The sequence below is a fragment of the Rhineura floridana genome, chromosome 17, assembly GCF_030035675.1.
Source record: "Rhineura floridana isolate rRhiFlo1 chromosome 17, rRhiFlo1.hap2, whole genome shotgun sequence".
NCBI classification, from domain to species: domain Eukaryota; kingdom Metazoa; phylum Chordata; class Lepidosauria; order Squamata; family Rhineuridae; genus Rhineura; species Rhineura floridana.
Window position 1 is genome coordinate 15,593,595 of NC_084496.1, and position 20,034 is coordinate 15,613,628.

General features: G+C 40.3%; 1 protein-coding gene across 4 annotated transcripts in view; it reads left to right on the forward strand.

The window, feature by feature from the left end:
* CYTH3 (cytohesin 3) overlaps positions 1–20,034 on the forward strand; it is a 137,120-nt gene that overhangs the window by 35,880 nt on the left and 81,206 nt on the right. The window lies entirely within an intron of this gene.

Below are 20,034 nucleotides of genomic sequence, written 5' to 3' on the forward strand. Positions count from 1 at the left end.
TTTTCAGTTCTTTCAGAACTTTCCTAGTTCTATTACAATCAAAATGTAAAGGAATTACCCACTCGTTCCTCAAAAAAGTAATGAATTACAAGAGTGTTCCCAAGTATTAATCAGACTGCAGATGTTTGAATGCTTTGCTGTGTGAAATCCCAGAGGAAAAGGCTATAGATGGCTACTAGTCATGAAACCTATATGCTATCTCCAGGTTCAGAGTCGCTATGCCTCTGAATACCAGTTGCTGGGGGGATAACACTGAGAGAGTGCTGTTGTGCTCATGTCCTGCTTCTGGGCTTCCCACAAGCATCTGGTTGGCCACAGTGGAAAAGATCGTGCTGGACTAGATAGTCCACTGGTCTGATTTGGCAGGGCTGCTCTTATATTCTCTGTGCACACAGAAGAACTGGAATGTCTATACACTGGAACCTGACAGGCTGACTTTCCATGAGAGACTCTGTGGTTGTTGCCATCTGTCAGCTGCTGAGTTAAAGTTGGTTCCTAGCATCAGTGAGAGGGTGTGTATCATTCCCACTTAAACTTGTTTACATTGAATTTCATTTGCCATTTTAATGGGCAGTAAAATGGCAAATACAATTCAGTGTAAACACATGTGAAGTGATGCACATTTGGGGCAAAAAAGTGCTGGTGACTGACCAGGAATATACCTCGGGGTCATAGTGGATAGCTCGATGAAGATGTTGACCTGGTATGTGGCAGCTGCAAAAAAGGCAAATTCCATGCTAGGGATCATTAGAAAAAGGAACTGGAAATAAAATTGCCAGTATAATGCTATTATACAAATGTATGGTGTGACCACCTCTGGAATACTGTGTAGAGTTCTGGTCACCTAACCTCAAAAAGGATATTGTAGAATTGGAGAAGGTTCAGAAAGGGGCAACCAAAATGATCAAGGGGATGAACTCCGCTTTGAGGAAAGGTTACAGTATTTGAGACATTTTGGTTTAGAGAAAAGGTAAGAGGCTACATGATAGAAATGTATAAAATCATTCATGGCATGGAGAAAAGTAGATTGAGAAAAGTCCCCCCCCCTCTCCATAATACTGGAACTTGTGGACATCTCATGAAGTTGAGTTTTGAAGGTTTAGGACAAACAAATGAAAGTACTTCTTCACATAGCACATAGTTAAACTATGGAATTTGTTCCCACAAGAGGCAGTGATGGCCACCAACTTTGATGGCTTTAAAAGAGGATTAGATAATTTCATAGAAGATAAGACTATCAGCGGCCACTAACCTTTATGGATATGTTCTGTCTGCATTGTTGGAGGCAGTATGATTCTGAATACCAGTTGCTGGAAACTGTAGGACGGTAGAGTGCTATTGTACTCAGATCCTGTTTGCTGGCTTCCTGTTGGCATCTGGCTGGCTGTGAAACAGAATGCTGGATTAGATGGGCCACTACTCTGATCCAGCAGGATCTTCTTATGTTGTTAATCAGTATTGTATGCTTGATCTTATGAGCCACTGTCTCAATAAGCTAGTTCCTATGATTGGGACGTAATTTTTTCATGACTTTAATTGACCTACACTTTGGGATGTTAAGGATGTTAAGGATGTGTGTTTGTGAACACTAGGTCGTTAGTGTGAGGGCCTCTCACAATAGCAATACTGTTAAAGGCACCCATATTAAAAAAAGACTCCCCAAAAGTATGTGATTTCACTGTAATTTGTGACCAATTTTTGTAGTTTGGGGGGAGGTAACTAATCTTTTTTAAAAATCTGTGTTAGATTGCTTGATACATTATATTGCTTTTTATTGTTAGAGCCTGGATGAAACTGGTAATCAAAATGAATTATACATAATTCTCAGAACTCAAGGTTTGTCGGTGGGTGGACTTGGCACACACATTCATTCATGATGTTATATTTAAAAGTCCATATGGAGTTGATTATTTCCTCTTGGCTTTCTGTAGTAATTATTTTTACTTTAAAAAGCTCTAGTATTTTAAAGCTCAGATTCAGAAAAGACGTACATGCCTTTATATGGAACAAAATAGGAAAATGTTTGGTTACATGATGGAGAAATAAATTGTTAAAGATGTAGGGAAAGTTCTCTCACGGTTTTCTTGGCTCTTATAAATGTGGCTCAGGATCATTGTGCATCAGGGAATAATACAGGATCCAGCTGTACAGGGTATATGTGTTCGTAAGGGAGAGAAAGTATGGTTCAGTTGTGGTCAAGTCTAAGCCATTGTGTAAAAATTCCCTAAAGGAAAAGGGTAGGGTGGGAAAAAATGGCACTGTGTAAAAATATTCAAGGAAAAGCAAAAAGAAGTTGGTGCCTCCATGTCAGGCCTGTTCTTCAAGCCCCATAATTAAATGCCAAAGCTTCCCAATTGAGATTGAGAACAGACATCTGCATTTTCATGTTTTTCTTTAAAATGAAATCATATTTAGTTAATAAAAATTAATACACCTTGTCTCCTAGCCTTTCTGATTCTGATTCTGAAGTTCATGTGATCCATTGCATCCTTTGCCATCAGAGAAATTACAGGGTTTTTAAAGTTAAGCATTCATGGAAAATGTATTGGCCTCCAAGTTGTACATACATTCTACTTCCCTGAATTATGGTGGAAAGAAGGGGGGAAATGTGGGAAGGTGTGTTGGGATTAGAGTGTCAAAGAGAGTTTTGAGTGGATAGCTGCTGCTGCTGCTGCTGCTGCTGCTACTACTGACCTGGAAGCTGCTGCAGGTAATGTAAAATGCAGTGGCCAACAGCTCACTGGGGTGGAATATCACCATTACATTATGTTGCTGCTGAAAAAATTGCACCGGCTGCCAATTAGCTACCAGGCTAGTTTCAAAGTGCTGGTATTGGTGTACAAAGCCCTATACAGCTTGGGATCAGGATATCTAAAAGATTGCCTCACACTGTACCAATCACTCATTATGCAGGAGAGGATGTCCTGCAAATACCATCGTATCAGGAGGTCCATTCTGTATGATGTTAGAATCAGGCCTTTAGTGTGGTGACACCTACCTTTTTCAGCACCTGCTAAAGATGTTCCTCTTTCAATAAGCCTTCTAAAATCTTTATCCCAGTTGATATCTATAGTGGACCTGAATTTATTTTATGTATGTGCAGTTATTTTAAACTGTTTTTATATATTTGCTTTTTTTTAAAAAATGTTTTTATATGTGCAATTGTTTTATATGTTTTTATACATGTAACTCTTTTAGGAATATTATATTGTAAATAGCTTCAGGATGCCTCATGGGAAGTGATTCATAAATAAAATTATAATAATAATTTTTAGTAGTACCATCATTTGGTATATCTTCTTTGTGGCTGAGCCTTGAGATCAGAACAGTTTGAGGAGACACTGATATAATTTAGAAGAAGGGATTTGTTCCCAGTAATAATTATTATAATGTGGTCTCAAGTTGGTTACTCTGCTCTGTTGCTATTTACCTTCTGAACAACTGCTAACTTAACAGTAGATAGAATCGTTTTAAATCGATTTGAAACTGTGTTAAGTGTCTGCCTCCTGCAGTTTTGTAGAATATGATACTTCGCTGCTTTGTTAGCTAGGAAATATGGAATTAAAATTTGTAGGCCTCAAACTTGGGTTCAGTATGAAAAGAGTGATGGGAAGAATGACTTTGAAACATGCTGTAAATATATGTTACAAGGAGATGTTACAGAACATTCCAAGAAGCCATTTACACCTGATCTTCTAACCACAAACAGATAAACATGTAGTGCTAATTGCTCAATTCATAGTAGCTAAATATGTTTGTGTGATAAGAAAACTTTCTTTGTGCTCCTGGAAAAATGCTGTAAGTATGTGCTGAAAACTGCTTGGGACAGAGAACTTGCATGTTGCTTCCATGTCTGTCTGAATTTTCTCTCCGAGCAGCTGCTTGCTATATTTTAATAAAGTGCATCTGATTCAAACACAATGTGAATATCTGTTCCTTGCACAGAAAGGAGGCAAAATTTCTCCCTATGCATTATCTTCAAATCTTGGGGCAACTGAAAAGCAACATTCCCTTCTGCTATGTCCCACTATCTATGTCATGATAGCTGCCCTCTTCTTTCAATGGGGGCATGAAAGAACTATATCTATCCCAAGTGGTATAAGATTCAAGAGCTTGGAGAAGTTACTGTTTTGAACTACCATCAGCGCAATCCAGTGGCCATGCTGGCTGGGGCTGATGGGAGTTGTAGTTTAAAAAAGTAACTTTTCCAAGCTCTAGGTACTATCTCTACCTGTTCCAGATTAGGGTAATCACAGGAATAATGTGCAAGAAGCCTGAATTCTCTCAAAGCATAGATAGTAGGTAGGGCAGCCCCTTCCTTGTCCTTGTACCCCAATTCTTTCTCAGATTTGGAAGTGAGAAGTATTATTATTGTTGTTGTTGTTATTTAATTAAGTTTATATTCCATCCTTCCTCCCAAATGAGCCCAGGGCAGCAAACATAAAACAATTTAACAGCATCAAAAAGAAAAGTATTCTAAAAACAGTTTTAAAACATTCTGAAATACAGTTACAGTTTAAAAACATTCTTCCATCTAGTAATCTCTAGGTTGCCAGGAACAGTCCCCTTCAGCCAAGAGTGACCTTTCTCTACTCACTATCTTATGTCCTGGGTTCCCTAATTGTGACATAGCAACAGCCCCTTCCTTATCCAGCCAGCCCACAGCCCCTCATCAGTAAGATACAGAAGACTAGCTTCTATGTACTGATGAGTGAGGAAGGGCTGTTCCCGGGTCCTGAGTAGGTTGGTCAGGGAGCAAGAACAATTTTCTCTCTCTCTTCCCATAATTCCTTTACACCTCTGATCGGGATTTATTTATATCATAAGTATGCCAGTCTGAGCTTCCTGATCTGAGCCCACCACACTGATTCTCAGGAAAAGGAGAGAAATATGCCTTTTACACTGATATACTAACATTCCCTACTGATGGAGAAAAGGCACCTCCCTTTCCCAGACTGGAGAGCCGTTTTCACAAAGCAGTGAAGATACGCTTCTGCACTCCATTTCTCTAGGGATTTTTAATGGTGAGCAAGTAAATGAGAAATCACAACTCTTGGAGAATCTTCCTGGGCCATGATACAGGGCACCCTTATGGTAAACTACAGTTGTAATACTGGAAGGAAGTAATTAATGTAATGTCTACACTGCTAGTGAAACTCTTCACTCTTTGTTCCCAGTTGTCAAATCATTAGATTCTCTTACCATCTCTAGCTGCACCTTGAAATGTTCTGGTTTAGAGACATGACAGAGTTAGCATGCATTAATAGAGAGTGAAGTGATTGTTTTGTGTGGGTCTCTGTAAATTGTCACTTTGAATTTCCATTAATTGCTATGGAAACAGTGCCAGCTGTTTTATGTGAACCCATTTAGTGTAGCATGGAAAATTATACGGAACTGTTACAGTACCGTCAGAGCAACACTATCTTTTTAAAGGGCCATGCTAGATATGGGCTTAAAATGGGCTTAAAACTCAGAAGAATATGATTTGATTTTTAAAAGTTCACTTCTTGTTTACACTTCTCATCAAAACCATTTGTTAGCTTCAGTTTTATTTAGCTCACATTCTAATAGTTATATTCTCAGATTCCCTTGTGTTACCAAAAAAAGCCTCTGTGTGGATTCTAAAACCTGATTTCTTAGGAGTTCATATAATAATAGTTTTAAATTGTCAAGATCTCTTCAAATTGCTAGACATGACAATAGCTTCTTTTAAGAGTAGCATGTCCAAAAGGCTGCTGCAGTTTCAGATTATGTGCTGAAATTTCCATCAGTAGTGCAGTCAAGTCACCAATGTTCTTCTTCCTGGCTGCTGCCACCAGCTGCTTTGATTTGTACTAAAAAGTGTCAGTATTATGTCTCCTTGATTTGTTTGTTTTTCCCCAGCTTCTAAAAGAGATGTGTTGGCTGGATTGGTCACCCCGCCCCAGGGCTCTGAATGGGCTTAAGAGCACAGTCCAACACCCTGATACTAAACCATTGCACCATTGCGCCTGCTTCTGAAGTGCCACTGTAATTATGCTGTTACATAATGCCATGCTTGAGGCTGTGCTAGCACAATGATTAATACACCCTATCCTAAACAGCAATTAGATATTGCAGTACACTTTAGGATTCGTAGATTATACAAGTCTCAGGTCTGTTGGTGCCCTCTTGGTTAAAATGGTACTATCAAGCTATTTTGTGGGTGAGACTTTCCTCAGTGCTAGTAGATAAAATAAATAGATTGGTATCAAGTACAGATGGAGCTGACTCTGTGTGCGTGCGTGTGAATTCCTTGGATAGGGAATTTGGATCTCCCAAACCATTTGAGTTTGACACCCCTGATCTTCATGGATAATGAAGGATAAGAGCTCAGTCTTTAAAATGGCTGCACTTTGAGAAGTTGATATACTTTCAAAGAGAGGTGTCAACAACAAATCCCTTTGCTATTATCTCTGTGTGAGCAAAACACGCACAAACGAAGTGTTATATTAATGTGATAATTTATTTTACGAGAAATACCTCTCATAAACTGGCAATGTAGAGATCACTAATGATAGTGATTCTGTTTCCTTTTTTAGTGTCAGATTTAAAAATAAAAAACACTGTGAAGAGTTCCACATGATGGAACTTCCATTTGGTAACTGCGGGATATTCCAGTTTTATGTGTGACTATTGCGAGAGTTCTGAGCCATTGAGGGAAAAGCATCTGGGGAAAGGAGTATACAGAACAAGAAACAAGATGTCATGGAAAACAGTGGAGTCCTGGGGGAAGCAGATTACAGGCAGCTGACTGAGATGAAAAATAACATGTGCCAATGGCAACACACAGTTATTTAATTTTGCTGCAAAAATTTACATTTCTCCCTCTGAGATGCATTATAAATATAAATCGCAACTTAAGCAGGACTGAATATCTTATAGCCAATCACTGTTTCTGGTTGAGCTCAAGTTCTTGTTTTGTTTAGCATACCAAAAGCTAAGATTTGTTCTTGTTTTCAATTTTTGTTTTGGTATGAAGCAAGTCCCACCCCCTTTTATAACATGTGGTATCAATATCTTATTGGCTTCTGCTTATATTGTTGTAAGACATTTCCCCTTTTCATGGCTGAAGTGTTCTTTATTTTACATTTATTTTATTCTTTGCTTTTCTGAAGAAAGGAAGCTTAGCTAGGAATAACTCAAAGGTACTTTATTCTGGAATTGGATGAAAAGGATTTTAGTGTATCTCCACATTCTCTCTTCATTCATGAAGGGTGATCATATCTTACACTTGAATTTTCTTTGTCCCCAATAGGAGAAACTTGGCACAGGGCCAGACTTGGCACAGGACCACTTTTCATTTTCTTTTTCACATGAACTTTGTATTGCCATAGCAATATAATTAATATTTTATTTTGGAAGATTTGGGAGTGTTTTCTGATATGCCTCAGAATTAAATGCTTTCCGTACAATGAGGTCTTTATCTTGGGCAGCTTAGAATGCTGGAGATAGCAAGTCACAGCTTAACAGACCTTGCTCAGAATTGCAACTAATGATTTTTAGTGTCTTTTACTCTTCATGTGCTATTTTAGGAATAAGGACATTGGGAAGCTGCCTTATATGTGGAAGCATGAAAACTGCTATAGACCTTTGTGGAACAGTTCTTGGAGGCCATTTTCCTTCTTGCTGTTTTTGGATTCATCCTTTTATATTGAATGAATCCTTCCAGCTCTCAATATTACACAGCATACTGTCAACTGTCTTCTTAAAAACAAACAAGCTGTGTTGCTTTGCAGGGCAAAGCTCATTGTTTGTGTGCTGTGTAGCTTTTGTTCTTGTGTAAATTGTATTGTTGAAGTAGTCATAAAACAAATACAGATTTTTATTTTCTGTTGTTATACCCATGACCCAACAAACTTGACAAGCAATGTCTAGGGTAGCTTAATAAAAGCAACCCAGGAAATCTTAAGTTCATATATGGAAAGGAAAAGGTTGTGTGCATTACAAATTTATCCAGAAATTGCCCCAATGTGTGCCTTTATGTCAATGATACCGCTTCTACTTTTTCAAGGGACCTCCCCTCCCCAATAGGGTTGCAGCCAACTATTTTTTATTTATTTATTTATTGAATTTCTTCGTCGCCCATTTGGCTGGCTATCCAGCCACTCTGGGCGACGTACAAAATAGGTATACAAATATAATAAACATTAAAATCTGAAAATGATTATAAAATCTAGCCCACCCCAAAAGCCTGCCTGAAGAGCCAGGTTTTCACGGCCCAGTGGAAACTCATTATAGAGGGGGCATGGCAGAGATCATTTGGGAGGGAGTTCCACAGGGTGGGGGCCACAATTGAAAAAGCCCTCTCTCTAGTTCTCACCAGTCTAGCTGTTTTGACTGATGGGATAGAGAGAAGGTCTTTTGAGGCTGATCTTGTTGGGTGGCATAGCTGATGATGCTGGAGGAGCTCCTTCAGATAGACTGGGCCGAGACTGTATAGGGATTTAAAGGTCAAAACCAACACCTTGAATTGGGCCTGGCAAGCAACGGTAACCAGTGCAACTCTTTTAGCACTGTAGTTATGTGATCTTGCCGGCAGCTGCCTTTAATCAGGCACGCCTCCGCGTTCTGTACCAGTTGCAGCTTCCGGACCATTTTAAAGGGTAGCCCCACATAGAGCGCATTACAGTAGTCTAGGCGAGAGGAGACCAGGGCATGTACCACCGATCGGAGCAGATGATTGGGAAGGTAGGGGCGCAGCCTCCATATCAGATGAAGTTGATACAGTGCTGCCCGGCTCACAGCCGAAACCTGAGCTTCCATGGACAGTTGGGAGTCAAGAATGATCCTGAGGCTGCAGACCTGGTCTTTCAGGGGCAATTGTACCTCATTGAGCACCAGGTCCAAATCCCCTAACCTTCCCTTGTCTCCCACGAACAGTACCTCGGTTTTGTCATGGTTCAGTTTCAGCTTATTCCTTCCCATCCAGCCACTCATCGACTCCAGGCACTTGAACAGGGTTTCTACAGCCAACCTCGGTGAAGATTTAAATGAGAGATAGAGCTGCGCGTCATCCACATATTGGTGACACTGCAGCCCAAATCTCCTAATGATAGCCCCCAGCGGCTTTATACAGATGTTAAACAGCATCGGGGAGAGGATGGAGCCCTGCGGCACCCCACAGATGAGAGGCCAAGGATCCAAAATCTCATCCCCCAATGCTACTCTTTGGTGCATATCAGAGAGGAAGGAACGGAACCACTGCAGTACAGTGCCCCCTATGCCTAATCCCTCCAGGCGGTCCAAAAGGATACCGTGGTCAACGGTATCAAAAGCCCCTGAGAGATCCAGGAGGACGAGGAAGGTGCATTCACTCCTATCGAACGCTCTCCTCATATCATCCACCAAGGTGACCAAGGCTGTTTCAGTCCCATGTCCAGCCTGAAGCCCGAATGAATCTAGATAATCCGCTTCTTCCAAGTGCGCTTGCAACTGCTTCGCCACCACCTGCTCAACCACCTTGCCCAAGAATGGTAAGTTTGATATTGGGCGAAAGTTGTTCAGGTCTTGGGGATCCAAGGAGGGCTTCTTTAAAATTGGTTTTATTACTGCCTCCTTGAGAGCTGATGGCATCACGCCCTCTTCCAAAGATGCATTTACCACCGCCTTGATCCCCTCTCCCAGTCTGTTCTTGCAGCTCATAATAAGCCACGATGGGCAAGGATCAAGTAAGCAGGTGGTTGGCCTTAAGGTTGAAAGCACCTTGTTCACTTTATCAGAAGGAAGAAGCTGGAACCAATCCCACATCACCGGAGAACCACTGGCCGACTCTGGCTCACTCACTGTATCCATAGCGTGCGGAATTGTACTCTTTAGACGATCGATTTTATCTGCAAAGTGCTTTGCAAACTCATCACAGGAGGTCTTAGAATGTCCCATTGGTTCCAAAGCAACTGGACCGACCAGGCTTCGGACCACTTGGAACAGCCTCCTGGGACAGCACTAAATTCTACTTGGAATGGAATCATCAAATTGAATGAACCTAAGTAAGCCATGTCCTTTTATTTCAATAGCTCTACTCTCAGGATGACTAAAATTGGGTATAACCCATAGCATTTCACAAATCTGTTGACTTCTGGAAGCTTTTGTCACAGTTTGCTTAGCTAAATCATCATTATTCTATTCTTATAGACAGTATCTTGGTGATCTGAATAGCTGGAGGTTTTTTTTTTTTTAAAATGCTGGAATGTTGCCTTTAATGCTACAAGCTCTCTGAACACTTACGCACATTGTTAAAAGCATGCATTTCTATTTATATTTCATCATAAGAATATGATCAATGCTTTTGTGCTTGTAAGTGAAAGAGAGGAAAAGTTGGCTGAGAAAAAATATACCTTGTTGCTCTATGTGGGTTCACGAAAATAGTTTTTTCTGTAGATCTTGTGGGGCCTGGGTTTCTCCAGCATTGCCCAGTGCGGCAAAAGTGTGGATGCTGAAGTACCCTATCTTTTAATGTACAAACAAATGTGCGCTTTCATGCACACAAACACATATGTATGTATGTTTGTTTTGTAGTTATTTGTGTTAAATGACTAGAAAGGTTATTACTAAAGAGGGCCTTTGTCTGACTGGTCCCCCTGAGATGAGAACTGTAATGTTTAAGCTACCTCAAGGATAACAAAGAAAAAGCAAAGTTAAGTGCAGAAAGAAAGAGTAGCACTGAAAAGATGAATTAGGGCTGTGTGAGCCAATGCATCTTCTGTTAAAAGTTTACAAATGAAGGACTTTGAAAGACATGTGCAAACTGAGCTGCAGGAAGAAGCTGTGTTAATCATGCTAGCAACTGCACTCAACATACCTTTTCCCACTTTGAGAGGCAATGTTCTTTTCAGGCGTTCAGTATTTACGGATACTTAACATGGAGTTGGAGGCAAGCTCTGCCCTAATGTGTATGCATAAAGTTGACAACGAGGACATTGAACTTGTCAAGCATTATCAATATCTAGGCACAATCATTAACCAAAATGGAGACAATAGTCAAGAAATTAGAAGAAGGTTAGGACTGAGGAGGGCAGCTATGAGAGAATTAGAAAAGGTCCTCAAATGCAAAGATGTATCACTGAACACTAAAGTCAGGATCATTCAGAGCATGGTATTCCCGATCTTTATGCATGGATGTGAAAGCTGGACAGTGAAAAAAGCTGATAAGAGAAAAATCAACTCATTTGAAATGTGGTGTTGGAGGAAAACTTTGCGGATACCATGGACTGAGAAAAAGACAAACAATTGGGTGTTAGAACACATTAAACCAGAACTGTCACTAGGTTATCTGAGGTTATCATAGTTTCGACACAGCATAAGACATGATTCAGTAGAAAAGACAATAATGCTGGGAAAAACAGGTGTAGAAAAAGAGGAAGACCGAACAAGAGATGGATTAATTCCATAAGGGAAGCCACAGCCCTGAACTTACAAGATCTGAACAGGGTGGTTTATAACAGATGCTATTGGAAGTCACTGATTTATAGGGTTGCCATAAGTCATAATCAACTTGAAGGCACATAACAATAACAGTTGTACATGTGGATTCCTCAACAGATGTCTGAATGAATGCCTCTGGGTCAAGGGAGGAGCTTGTCACCCTGATGAACATTTAGTATTCACAAATGCTGGACACTTGAAAATGACTCTAGGCAAAATGGCACCATTAAATAATGTCTGAACAAAAAAGAAAATTGGCAACTTTTTAATATAAAATGCATGGTGTTTTTCTTAAATATGAAAACCTTCTGCAGTGTACAGCTTCCCATGTTTCAGGGGTCTGTTTTTGGGATATGTGTGTGTATGTACTTGGTTGTCTGTTGTCTGATGATGTGTGATGCTGAAATACAATTAAAAAATTAACAAAAATCCAAATAAAATGGAAACTTGTGAGAGTATGTTTGTTTATAGGAGCAGTGTGACCACTGTAACTTTCTGAATGGTCTTACTTTTTTGGGTGTGGGATTGAATCCATCACTTCATTTTAAGAGTGTTTAATTTTCTGCCATGGTTAGCCATTGAAACGTGTTTTTGTGTAGTATAAAATCCATTGTGAGAAAATTCAGTAAAATAATGACAGATTTGCCTTATGTAAAAAGTAGACAAGAATTGAAAGTAAAAACTACCTTAGCTTAAATACACATTTTCCAATACCTGAGTATTTGTGTCACTGAGGTAATTAAGGCAAGGCAACAAACATCTAAGTAAGTGTTATTTTACCTCTCTATTAAAAAGCTAAGCAAACGTTTGCCAAACAACATGAAAGCCCATAATGACCTTCAGAAGAACTGCTTTATCAGTTAATGCTCCCCTTCCAATCCTGCTCTTTTATCGAATGAAGTCCTGCCATCTTTCATTATCCTTTGTCCCATCAGTCTTTACTCTGTAGGAAAAGCCAGATAGAATCCCTGTTTGTTTATTATTATGCTTGTACATTAAAAGATAGGATAGTTCAGCTTTCACTCTTTTGCTGCTAGGCAGAGCTGGAGGAACCCAGGCTCCACAAGATCTATAGAAAAACCTCTAATCATGAACCCAGGTAGAGCATCAAGGTATATTTTTCCTCAGTCAAGTTTTTGTTTTATTTACAAGCACCAAAGGAAGGTGCCAGTGATGGAAATTTTCTGGAAAATTTTGAACTGGCAATTTTTCCAATTCAATGATACAATTATCCAATTTTGCTTGGGTTGCTTGTATTTAGTAGACAAAGCTAAAAATGGTAAAACTACCAAGCTTGCCTAACGTATTTGCTGTCCATTCTTACTTACAAAAAGGAATTTTTTCCATGGATTTTTTTTGCCATGCACCACTGGTTGGTGCTAAATAAATTGTTATATTTGTCAATGAAACAGTGTACATGAGTAGAGTATGTATGTACAGATGTGGGGTACACAAGAAGAGGGGTACAGATGTGGTACACAGGAAGCTCTCTTATATCGAGTCACACCTTTGGTCATCTAGCTTGGTATTGTCTGGCAGCAGATTTCCAGTTTTCAGGCAGGAGCCTTTTCCAGTACCAGAGATGCTGAAGATTTATACCTCTTGAATGTAAAGACCTCTAAGCAGTTTACAAAAAACTTATTGAACCTAGGACCTTCCCATATGAAAAGCATGTGCTTGGTCATTGACCCATGGCTCTTCCTTTTATGGAGGCACATCTGTTCCTTTGCAAAATTACTGAAGCTAGTCCTGTAATATTCTAAGATTTGACTTGTCAGCTGATGGAATACAGTAATTGCAAAGCAGTTTGCATGTATAGTTCAGTATTTTGCCATTCTGTGTGTTTTGCTCTTATCTAGTTATGGCAGTTGTTCTGGAAAACAACATAGAAGGCACTACTTTAAAATTGCCTTTCAGTAAGTTTACAGAGAAGGGCAATGGTAAACCACCTCTGAATACCGCTTACCATGAAAACCCTATTCATAGGGTCACCATAAGTCAGAATTTACTTGAAGGCAGGTCATTTCATTTTTTTCAAGTTTACAGAGGCAGTTTAATGACTTGTGCCAGATTAGCAAACTATCTTCACATACAAGTAGATTTTAATATAACACCATTTTTGGTACCTGGGCCCTTATTCCTCATTGGGGAAAATAATCCTGCCATATGCAGGATTAATGGCAATTCTAGCCTAAATGATTATTTGGAAACTTTCCACCACAAAACCCATTTTATTAGAAAACCCTTAGTATGCCTTCCTTCAGCTAATTCCCTTAATCCAATTATAAACATTAAACATGTCCAATAAAGTCTCAGGAGGAAAAAAGTCTGAACTATGATTTTTAAAAGCTACAACTATTTTATATTTAAGTTAACTAAGTTACTACCATAGTAGTAGAATCTCACTAAAGCCCACAGCATATTTCTTTTCAGTCTTTGCATTACCACTGTACAGCAACTTGACCGTATGAAGTGCTTATTAATGTTTACTTTTTGAACACGTTCTCTGATACTCTGCTAAATAGCTTCTCATTTCTCCGTTTGTAAGGCAAGTGCTCTCTTCCATTGTGAAAGAAGCCATATACTTTGTCCTCCTGCTAGATTTCAAGCAATGGCCCCTTAGTTCCTTGGCACTGTCACACTTTAGAGCACGGATGAGGCATCTCAGGACTGTGGCCTGAACATGAACTTCCAGGACTTTCTACCTGACCCTCAGGTTCTCCCCAGGTCACGTCCCCTCAACAAAGCCCCACCCCTCACTGGCCCTATTCAGCTTCCTCCTTGAATCCCTTTTCTTGGCTGCAATGTGTTCATGAACAGTGATAATGTCTCTTGCTTGCCTGGTTGGATGGAGAGGTTTGTGTGCATGTAGAAACCTCTGACTCTTGAATTACTGGCATGCAGCCTACTGTGCAGGAGTAAGAGTTGCATACGTTGCTCTGCCTACTCTTGTCTCTGGCCTTGCCTACTAGTGGTATGTAGCCCTTGAAATGTTCCTCATGAGGAAATGTGGCCCTTGGGCTGAAAAAGATTCCCCATATCTGCTTTACAAGCCAAGTTTGGGATGGGATGTTGCTAGGTACATAAAAGACAGGTCCATTAGACAAATTTACATGTGTCTAGATATAATTTTAGGCCTCTGAGGAAATTAAAATGTTGTGGAGGTCTTACTAGCACTGACTGCACCTTGCAGCATACCCAGCCTCCCTGTAAGTAAACATTTTTTAATTATTTTTTTTTAAAGTGAGAAGGGACCCACTGCAAATACATTTTGCTTGGGCCCCTTGGGCTATCTCCAACAATGCTCCTGGTTTGGGAACCTGCTGAATGGGGCAAATATATTTTCAGGCGAAAAGTGGCACTCTTTATATCTGCCATGGTATCTGTGTATTTTGTGCTTTGGGAATTGGCATGTTCATAACATCATGCAAGAAGAAGCCCTTGTGATGTAGGAATGGCCAATAAAAAGCAAGTGGGGAGCTAGACTTATGAGGAAAGATGTACTTATTTACATTTACCTCCTGGCTCCCACCCTTAAGCTCAAAATCTTTAAGAGCGTATTGCCTTAAACACAATGAAACTTCTTTAAATACATAAGCAGGAAATCAACCAAGGAGTTGGTTGGAGTGTTAAATGAAAGGTGTGAAGGAGATTTGCAGAGAGACAAAATTACTTATTTGCATTGATCGTCCCAGTGGAAAATGTTGGACAGATATCCACAAACTCATGAACTTGCATATTGTTTTCTTGTCATTTTGATCCTGTTCCCGAACCTTTCTTGGGTACTATTGTGTATGTCAAATGAGATTCACTTGCAATCTGTGGATACATGAAACTTGCTGACAGGAGTTCAGTACTACATTATGAGAGCAGTTATCCACTACATATTAAAAGGAACGTAGCTGTTGGATAGTTTTTGCAGCTAAGGCAAAACTGTAGCAAGGTGGAGCAGTATAATAACAGTCATGCTGTTGTAAACCGCCCAGAGAGCTTTGGCTATGGGGCGGTATACAAATGTAATAAATAATACTAATAATACTAATAATAATACAGTGCTGTGAAAAAGTATTTACCCCGTCTGATTTTCTGCATTGTTGCATATTTTTAGCACTGAATGTTGTCAGATCTTGAACCTATTATTATTGTTGTTGTTGTTGTTGTTGTTGTTGTTATTATTATTTATACCCAGCCCTTTTTCCAAACTGGACCTCAAGGCGGCTTCCAGATAAAAGTAAGTACATATCATTAAGAACATATTAACATATAAAACATATAAACAAAAAAAATCAGCATTAAAACAGAATTAAACTATTAAGATGTTAAAACCAATTAGCTCTAATATTTAGAGAAAAGGGAAACTGAGTGAACAAACACCACACTTATTTCATTTATTTATTAAAGAAAATGAAGCAACACCCAATGCTCCTGTGTGAAAAAGTTATTGTCCCCTTAGACTCAAACCTGGTTACTGCAACCAAACGCTTCCTGTAGTTCCTGATCAGTCTCCCACAGTGCTGTGGTGGAATTTTGGCCCACCCCCTACATGCAGAACTGCTTTAACTTGGTGACATTTGTGGATTTTCAAGCATGAACTGCTCCTTGCAGATCCTGCCACAACATCTCAATGGGGTTTAGGCCTGGACTTTGACTAGGCCATTCCAAAACTTTAAATTTCTTGTTCCTCAACCATTCTGATGTAGACTTGCTTGTGTGTTCCGGATCAATGTCTTGCTGCATGACCCAGCTGTGCTTCAGCTTCAGCTGACGGACTGATGGCCTGGCATTCGCCTGTACAATTCTCTGAGACAAAGCAGAATTCATGGTTCCCTCAATGATGGCAAGTTGTCCATGTCCTGATGCAAAAGCCAAGAAGAGAGAGGAGTGAATTTTTGCTTTGTGATTTGTTAATGTATTTTATTGGATGTTGTAATTGCTGCTTTTTGTAAATTGTATTGTTTTTACTGATGTATTTTTATATTTGTGTTTATTTTTTGTAAGCCGCCTTGAGGGCCTTTTGGCCAAAAGGTGGAGTAGAAATAAACAACAACAACGTTAATAAACCATGACTCTGCCACCACCATGCTTGACTGTTGGGATGAGGTTCTTCAGTGTTTGGTTTTTGCCAGACATAACGGGTTCCATGTTGCCCAAAAAGTTCCATCTTTGATTAATCTGTCCATAGAACATTGTTCCAGGACTCTTGAGGATCATCCAGGTGCTTTTTGGCAAACTCTAGATGAGCATTCATGTTCTTCTTAGTGAGCAGTGGTTTCCGCCTTGCCACTCTGCCATGAATCCCATGTTTGCACAATGTGTTTCTGATGGTGGAGTAATGAACACTGACCTTGGCTGAGGCGAGAGAGACCTGCAGATCCCTGGAAGTTGTTCTGGGGTCCATTGTGACTTCCTAGATGATTTTACGCATTGCTCTTGGAGGGATTTTGTCAGGACGGCCACTTCTGCTATCCCAAACCTTTTCCATTTGGTTAATATGGCTCTGACTGTGGTTCGGTAGAGCCCCAGAGCCTTAGAAATGGCTTTGTAACCCTTTCCAGACTGATACGCAGCAACAGCTATTTTCCGGAGGTGTTCAGGAATTTCTTTTGATTGTGGCATGATGTGGCTTTGGAACCTGTGTGCTGGCAACTTAAATCTGATGTTGAGGGCCAAAGTTAATCAGATTTATATTGGGCAGGGCTGGCCCAAATCAGGCCTGCTTGTTTACCAAGGTATTCAAACACCTGGCCCTAATAATTCCTTTCATTGAGTTGAGTTAATAGGGGGGTAATTACTTCTTCACACGGGCATTGGGTGTTGCCTAACTTTCTTTAAGAAATAAATGAAATAAGTATCAAAATTTTGTGTTTGTTCACTCAGCTTCCCTTTTCTTTACTATTATATTTTGGTTCAAGGTCTGATAACATTCAGTGCCAAAAAATGCAGAAAATCAGACAGGGGGCAAATACTTTTTCATGACACTGTAGATTAGGAATATCCATCTCATGTGATTAAATTGGCAACAACTAGACAGGATTTACTGTAGGACATAGTGTCTAGTCCATTAACAGAATGGTGAGGAATTTGTCTTGCATCTCGCTGTATCGTCTACAATGTAAATGAGATTATCTTGAAACACTGGCATATACTATTGTCCCAAGCTATAAATTCAACAAATAAATAAATAAGCTGCTCTGTGCCTTACAAATGCACCAAAAATATTAGTTCCCCACCCTGGAACCTCTGAGACTGGAAATTTATGGGCAGTCTTTAATTTCCTTTTTATCTGACGCAGAGAGGTAAGCGGCGGTAACGCAGCCGAAGCTCTGCTCACGGCCAGAGTTCGATTCCAACGGAAGGAGGAAGTCGAATCTCCAGTAAAAGGGGTCGAGGTCCACTCAGCCTTCCATCCATCCGTGGTCGGTAAAATGAGTACCCAGCATATGCTGGGGGGTAAAGAAAGGCCGGGGAAGGAACTGGCAATCCCACCCCATATATACGGTCTGCCTAGTAAACTTCGCAAGACGTTACCCTAAGAGTTGGAAATGACTCGCACTACAAGTGCGGGGACACCTTTACCTTTTCTTTGTTCCCAGCTAATAAGCACTGTACTAACTCTGAATGGGGCATGAAGAGTGTGGGAAAAACTTAGAGGAAATTACATCTATCTTATGTAATACAGTGTGAATCAAGCTGTAAGGATGTGAATATGTGGGCAGTTGAAACAAGAGATGGAAGGCAGAGAACATGAATAGGTTCTAGTAGTGCAATGTGGGGAGTTTCCATCCCCAGACAAAAAGCATGCTCCTAAAAGATAGAAAATAAAATATGAGAATGCCAGCATGGAGGACATTCCAGAGAACTTCACAAAAATAGATTCTCTGTGTTGGGACTTCTGTAACTAGCAGCATCTGTATAGTGTGGCTGTCATCCAAAGGATATGCTTACCTCTTTATGCATATAACGTCCTGCTCTCCTCTGTGAGAGGGGAAACTGCAGAGGATTGCTGACTCTGCTAAGGATTATAAACACAGTTTGTTTACAGCTCTGTAGCAGTTAGAAAAGTAGATGGTGGGAGATGACCCTGTGATGTGCTGAAAGTTGCAGTAGACCAGCCCTGAATGTTAGCTTTGTGTGAGAGAGACTTGTGAGGTTGAGCCTCTTGCTTAACCTTATTGGGTAAAATGTATAGAAGTATTTTATTTTATTAATTGATTTTTCTTAGCCTGTCTTCTGTCATTGACTATTCAAAAAGCAGGGTGGGGGTAAAGAAGCTTAAATATTTGGTTAGATATTTCCAGTTTCTACTTCTGGAGCACCTTGAACATGGGGCTTTAAGGGAGCTGCTGCTTCAGCAGGAAAGCAGCTCAGACTGGGAGCTTATATAGGAGTTGAAAACTGCACCCCTTTGTGGATCTCAGCCAGGCACTGATCTGGACTCCTGCTAATCTCTCCTCATGAGTAGCCTCATGTGCAGCATACCAGGCACTTCTCTTTTCTCTCAATAAAAGAAAGCTTTGCATTAGTCTGGTTTGGACCTGCATTTCTTGGGTATACATGCACCATTTAGGCACATTTCAGGGCAAAGCGCTTGTTTTATCCCTAGCAAAAGATCCCCCTCCTCTCAAGGAGGTGTGTTTCATGGGACATGTGGGTGGCAAGTTCACACACTCAGGTTCCCAAGAACAGGTGTCGTAACAGGGTCACCATCTCCACCTCTTTTGTGACCCTGGAGATGATAGAGGAGGTCTGAGAGCCAACAAGGAACCCGGGCAACTGGTGTGGAAACTTCAGGTCCTGAGGCGGGGATGTCTGGATCTGATTACTCCTCATCTGGGGGTCTAGCTCTCTAATCCTCTTCCAAGCAGTCCCCAGGTTCCAGTTCTGGTCAGTACTGAACCCTGACAAATATCCAGTTGGGATTCTGTTGAAAAATAATGTCCCACAATGAAATCTGTTCAGAAATCTATCATTTTATGAAATATTTTGAGATCTTAAGTAGCTTACAAGTGATGACATTTTTATTTATATGGAAGCTGGGAAAGGTTCCCATGATCATGTAGAAAAGAAGTTTGTGTGTGGCTGTGTATAGAATAGTACAGTGCCCCCCCCAACCACTTGAAAACTGCTGAGGGTTTTGACAGTCCACTTTATTGTTTTTCTGCCCTTTCCCTCCCAAACTTAATCACAGTTTTGTTTTTTGTCTCCCAACCTCATCACGCAGATGATCTCATGCATATTTACTCCGAAGTAAGCCCCATCAAGATGAATGGTAGATGTGCATAGGACTAGAGCTTTACAAGCTTGATCCCATGCCCTTTTACTCAAAAAGAAGCTTGTGTTCTCTAGGATGCTTACTTGCAAATAAGCATCATGGCTGGAAATCTTTATTGGTTTTACTCCTCCTTATATCCTGGCTGTTGAGAAGTAAAGAAGGCTTCTGCTTCAAGGGGAGGAGGCATCATACAGCTGATCCTATGCCTATTTACTCAGAAGTAAGCCCCACCAAGATCAGTGGTAGATGTGCTTATGTCTACTACAGCCTTAGTGCATATAGGATTGCAGCCTAAATTGGTTTGTCTTAAAGATGCTACA